Below are 5984 nucleotides of genomic sequence, written 5' to 3'. Positions count from 1 at the left end.
GCCAAATACCGAGCAAGGTTTGTGCGGCGCAGTTTGACGTCAAATTGATGCCAAATACCGAACAAAGCTTGATGAAATCTAACACCGAATTGACGCCAAATACCGGCCAAAGTTTGTGCGGCGTAGTTTGACGCCAAACTTTGCTCGATATTTAGCAACAATTTGGCGTTAGATTTTGTCACCAAGCTTTGCTAACAAAACCCAAGCATATTGCGGACATAAATGGCATCGGATTTGCCATCAAGTTTTGGTCATATTTGGTGTCAATTTGGCGACAATTTGGTAACAAATTGTTTGCTGGGAAAATATCTTCAGAAAAGCATTTTCAGAAAAAATGTTTCAAACAAAAGTTGTAAGGTTTGAAGAGGGGTATCTGAAGGTGACCTTGACTTTGATCTTGGCGGCCATTGTCAAGGTATTTCAAGGTCCACTTCGATTTCTTAAATAGGAACCCCTTTTTTTGACAGCAGAAATAAAAAGAGCGGAAAATTTTATGTTCAGATATGTAGTCATGTCATTGGGTCAATGTGATCTGTAGTGGTCAATGCTGACGTTTATTAGAAAAGCGTTCACGATACAATCGTGCTACTGCGCGTAATTACCACGACATTCTCCAAGAACTAAAAAAATATCAACTATTTTGTTTCACGTGTAATCTGACAATTATTCAGTGATAAAAAAAGAAAATATGTTTGAAAACCAATATGAATAATCCTAGGGGTTATAACATCTTTTTAATATATTTTAATATAGTTTTAATATATATCTATATTTTTTTAACTTGATTAACTACTTAGGGCAATAACTCTATCCATCATCAACAAATTTAAATTAAAAGATCTTAAAGTTCTGAGAGACGTTGATACATTATGTATCAACAATAGTTCTATTATAGATAGACATTAAAGTTATAAGAAGATGAATTTGAATGTTTTTAATTGAATTATAATTTTTTAAATAGTTTGCAGCTTCTTCAATAAATACAAAAATATGAAACTTAAAATTTTTGAAAATGGACAAATGCAAGTATATGTGTTCAAGATAATTTTAAATAAACTGTAAAATATTTAATAAAATTCTAACTTCTTATCTACTATTTCCTTATTGTTTGAAACTGTAAAAATATTTTAGATAAACAAAATCAATGATCTATTCGATATAATTCAAATTCAATAAAATATAGTGAAATTACATCATCAACATTAAGATGTTTTGTATCACTGCCTTTCAGAGGATGAGTTTGGATAAAATCACATAACTGTGCATTGATTTTGTTAATTTCCTCTTCCCGCTTTGCAATATTATAAGCTCTCATTACATATGGACTCTGTATATTCATTATTTTAATTGCTCTAGCTGTAGTAGGAATGCCATCTAAAAATAGATAAAATATGATCATTAAAAATACTTTTATTTAGCAATTTATCATTATTATAAATTTTGTAGTAAATCTATAAGTATTACCTTGATGATTGGAGTCCTTTGTCTGACTAAGTTTTTCATTCATTGTATTCTGTATACCCAACATTTGATATATCTAAAACAACCATAATTCTTTCTACCTACAAAGACTCTTGCGCACAAAGTATACAACTTAAATAAACCATATTATTGAGTCAATAAGAGCCAGCGCTTGGAGCGAATATTTAATTAAATATTGGGTAATTATTCAGTTTATTCACGTCACCTCGAATATCGATGAAAATATACTCAATTGACACGTTTTACACGTAGAATAAGAATTTGGCAGAAATAAACGTCGCTCTGCCCCGCGAAGTGAGAAATTAATTGGCAAAGTTGATGAGTACTAAGATTGGGAAAAATGTCATACACGACGATATACAGCGCCTTAATTCTCTCTCTCTCTCTCTCTCTCTCTCTCTCTCTCTCTCTCTCTCTCTCTCCGTCTGCCTCTCATCTCAACCGGGCTCTCCTTCGCATGGGATCGTGAACGGGCCCCGAGGATATTTTTGGATTTTTCTTTCGATATGTTGTCTTGCGCCTCTCCGAGAGAGGAGTCGCCTTCAAGACCAGCTCACAGGGATCCTCTCGATAAATCCACGCAAGAAACAGCTACCTTCGCGACAGCGTCGCACGAATTTACTTCGTGGCACTGCGGATTCGCACGTGGAATTCGAATTTCGTGTGCCCGCGTATTGTCACGCAGATTCTGTGCGACGCTCGCGTTCGATCGGTCCGGACTTGGTAAGGCGATTTTCCGCTTCCGACTGTTGCTAAGGAGGAAGCCGCTTCCTTCGATTCCTTCGGTGACTTGCGGCGACTCTACGTAGCTGATATCTCAGCATCCACAATGAGATACCACCACCATTACGCGGAATCTCGATGGAAGGTTACTCCGCGTGCGCCGAAGACGGTGTATTTTAATAAAACGATCCCGAGACAAATTATGCAAATTGGCAAGAGGTTTCCTCGCCTTCTCCGCGAACCTTTGAACGTAGAGGAGTATGATTTCGCTTCTGTGAGTTCGTTGATCTCGCAGGTGCATAATAAACGCGGGAGGCGCCTACGAAAAGCATGATAGAATTTCCGTTTGGTCTTTTCATACCTGGTCCTGGTAGGACGTGCAGTCCAAACCCGACGCGACGCGTTCCGGTAGGTCGGTGACGCCGAGAACCGGACCGGCTGCAAAAACGATTACGTTTCGAGAAGAGCGAAAGAGGGAGTAAGAGAGAACGGCCGGGGCTTACCGGCAAGTCCTGGGCCGTAAAGACGCCCGGGTGCATCGCCGAATATGGCCGAAAACACCTAAGTGCTCAGTAACAAGTCGCCTCGTCGCGGCGCACAACAAACGTACGATAATTGTTGGGCCAGAGCCGATTATTCCGAGTTTATTTTCCTGAAAGATATTGTATCTTCCCGGAATGACTTTCTAAAAAAGATCAAGACGACAAGGAGGAATTGCGATCAATTAATTCCTACAACTTTTGCAATCGAGTTAATTAATTAACTCTTGGTTAAAAAAGAGATAAAAGTTTATGTTAAGTTGAATGTTAAAGTTGTTAAAGTTGTAAATATTAATTTACCCGAAAAAGTTTCGTGATAAAATATTAAATTTCTTTTAATTTACTTGAGCTATTTTTTTCAATTTACAGCAAATACAAATTAGATATATATCCTATTTTTTTAATTCTTCAACGAAAATAACAATAAAGAAATCCAAATATGCTTATTTAAAGGAAGACCCGCCCTAGAAGAAATCGCGCAGTCATTTTAAATCATCATTGAAAAGATTCCAAAGGAACACAAAGCGACCACACGTTTCTTGAAGGAATTGCAAAGTAATCTTTATATTAATTAGACGCGTATAATTTGGGGGGAAACTCGATTGTCTTTCCACGAATTCTTCCTTTGATCAAAACCAGACCGAAATCTTTGTTATCTCGTGGGAAATAACTCTTTTATTTACATATATGAAAATAATGGGCGCGGAATATCGACACAATATAAATAGCTCGAGGGGTTAAGGACTTCAGGCGCCATTGAAAATAGGAAGCGAACAATGCGAAATTGTCGATCTTAGTCTGACAATTTTCACAGGACCGTATCAAGTAAATTAGACCGATCGTCAGTGGCGAGGGCGGCTTTTAGCGTCCTCGTAGACGTTAGACCACTTTGCACTCGTGAGCACGGGTAATTAACGATGCTCGGGCTCATGTACTTTCATAAAGTCCGGAACTTTCTAATGTGCCCGCCAAGTATCTCTGTTTAAGCGTAACGAGACTACATTGGCATAAGGCGCGCGCGCGCGCGAGAATATCTTCATTCGAGACTTTTGGAATTAAAACGATCGTATTGAATGAGCAGGACTCTCGCAGTGGCGTGAATCTTTTTGCATTAAAATCTCCGAAGAACGAGATAAACCTGCGGTACTATCTCTTCCAGATATCGCTATTGCTGCTTGTCCATTCAACCGAGCAATCTCCAGTCGCATTCTAATATAAATGAATTTTATATAAAATTCATTTCACATAAAATCAACTGACAAGAGTTAATTGATTACAACACTTTCTTGCTATTTTACACTTGTTTAAAATGTCATCCCGAAAGGATTGGTATTTTTTTTTTTAGATAAATAATCTCGCGGAATATAATCGACAAAAGACGAAAAAATACTGCCTATCTGTTTAGTGGTATTTGTTTCTTTTTCTGTCCTGTTTCTCTCTTTTATTTCATGTCTCATGTTTTATTTCATACGACTCTCCATAAATCTGCACTCTAAAGAGTTGAGGAAGTGCAGATGATTTCTGCTGGCACTATCCCGTCCAGTATTTCCTAACCCGCGATACGGGAGATCGCTCGCCAGGATAAAGTATCCTCCGGGGGGTGTGCGCGCCTGAGCGAGCGTCGTTGAATGAACACCCTCTTCGCGTTCCTAGCCCTTCGCGCGCGCCAACGGTTCCACGTTCGGCCGAACGACTTTCCTTTAAATCGGCGGGACGGTTTACGTGCCGTAGGTTGACATTTACAGTGAAATCCCGGGCAGCGTTCGCAGCTGGTTACCATTCGCTCAATGATGCCTCGAGGATCTACGGTACCGTGGCTGGAACCTGTTTCTCTTGTTCCTGGTTGCTCGCTATATTTATACGCATTTGTGAGCGCGTCTATATACGCATACACGCGTAACGCCGTTGTGCAAATTGAATCGCAACTAATTATGAAATATTGCCGATGTGTCGCGCACGTTGTACGAATGCGCGCGAGAATTTCACACTGCGACTCGAAAATGCACGGCGCCTTTACGCGTGACTTCACGCCGTAGGAAAATTCCCGCGCGTAAGAGAGAACGAAATATTCCACTCGCACATTTTCACACTTTGCGCCGAGATTATATACATCAGTTTAACTTTGCAAATGCCCAGCTTTTTGGAAAAATGTGGAACATTTTATGATTTAAAGGATGAAGCAAAGATAAATAAATCTCAAATCCTAGAGTGCCTGCAGACATCTTCTCCTCTTTTCCATTTTTAGATCTCGTAAAACATAGAATGCGTACACAAATATATTATTGACGCCTCGGTCTCTCTTACGATATTAAGAATCGAGTTTCCAATAACAGCTTAAACTTAGATTTAAGTTTCAAATTTATCCTAACAATGTATACGATTTGTGTTGTTTTTTGACTGTTTAAATTTAAATCTAAGTTTAAATTAGAGTTGTGAGAAATGCGTAAATTTACGCGTAAATTAAGATACTCTACGTCTAGTCGCGTAGGCAACGTAAACTACGTACAAGATATCATCTATGTAGACAATGAGTGATCTATGCATATCGTTTAAAGAACTGTGGTTTGCTAAAAAATTAAAGAGAATTTATATTCTTATTTCACCGTTAAAGAATCTTAATGTAAATTTCGCTAAACAAGTTAGAATCCACAGAGTTCTCCAGTAACATTACTACTTCTTCAGAGTTAAATCTGTCACGCGATGAAATGAAAATTTCATGCAACTTATCATCTTTAAACATTGCACTTACAATTAATATGCAAAACCGATACTGCAACTGCCTCATAATTTAATTACTCCTTTCCGTATATTTTAATAGTGCTGTTTAATATTTCAAATTTTTATTCATATCCCACGTACTTTGCATTGTCTACAGGAAAAAAAGGGCAGTGTTTACATCACATGGATAATGCAATAAACAATCTTGAAATCCACGAGATGATCCTGCTTCAGGCTACTATTGAAAAATTGGCTCCAAATGTTTACTAATCGTGAGGTCGATTATACACGAAACAACTGATATCTGTGTAAAACTCGAAGTTAACATCACGCCTACAGTCGCTCGCGTTCGCGGGCGACGGGAGTGTTCTCGTCCTCCCGGGTCGGCTGGATTTCACGACGTGACTCCGGGCAGGTAAGTTAGCCCGGCAACAACGAAATCAGAAGTGACTTCCACCTCGCCTTTTACGATCCAGTCTCTCTCTCTCTCTCTCTCTCTCTCTCTCTCTCTCTCTCTCTCTC

General features: G+C 38.7%; 1 long non-coding RNA gene across 1 annotated transcript in view; it reads left to right on the top strand.

The window, feature by feature from the left end:
• The window catches only part of LOC116841989, a 105236-nt gene that overhangs the window by 94622 nt on the left and 4630 nt on the right, over nucleotides 1-5984 (top strand). Inside the window, exon 2 of the long non-coding RNA XR_004377645.1 lies at nucleotides 5620-5877. This is a non-coding gene — a long non-coding RNA (uncharacterized LOC116841989). The remainder of the gene's footprint in view (nucleotides 1-5619; nucleotides 5878-5984) is intronic.

Source organism: Odontomachus brunneus, unplaced genomic scaffold (genome assembly GCF_010583005.1).
Source record: "Odontomachus brunneus isolate Ranch 3 - 2012 unplaced genomic scaffold, Obru_v1 Obru_scaffold_019, whole genome shotgun sequence".
Lineage (NCBI taxonomy): Eukaryota > Metazoa > Arthropoda > Insecta > Hymenoptera > Formicidae > Odontomachus > Odontomachus brunneus.
Note: the sequence above shows the minus strand (reverse complement) of the source record. Positions and strands in the feature narration are given on the sequence as shown.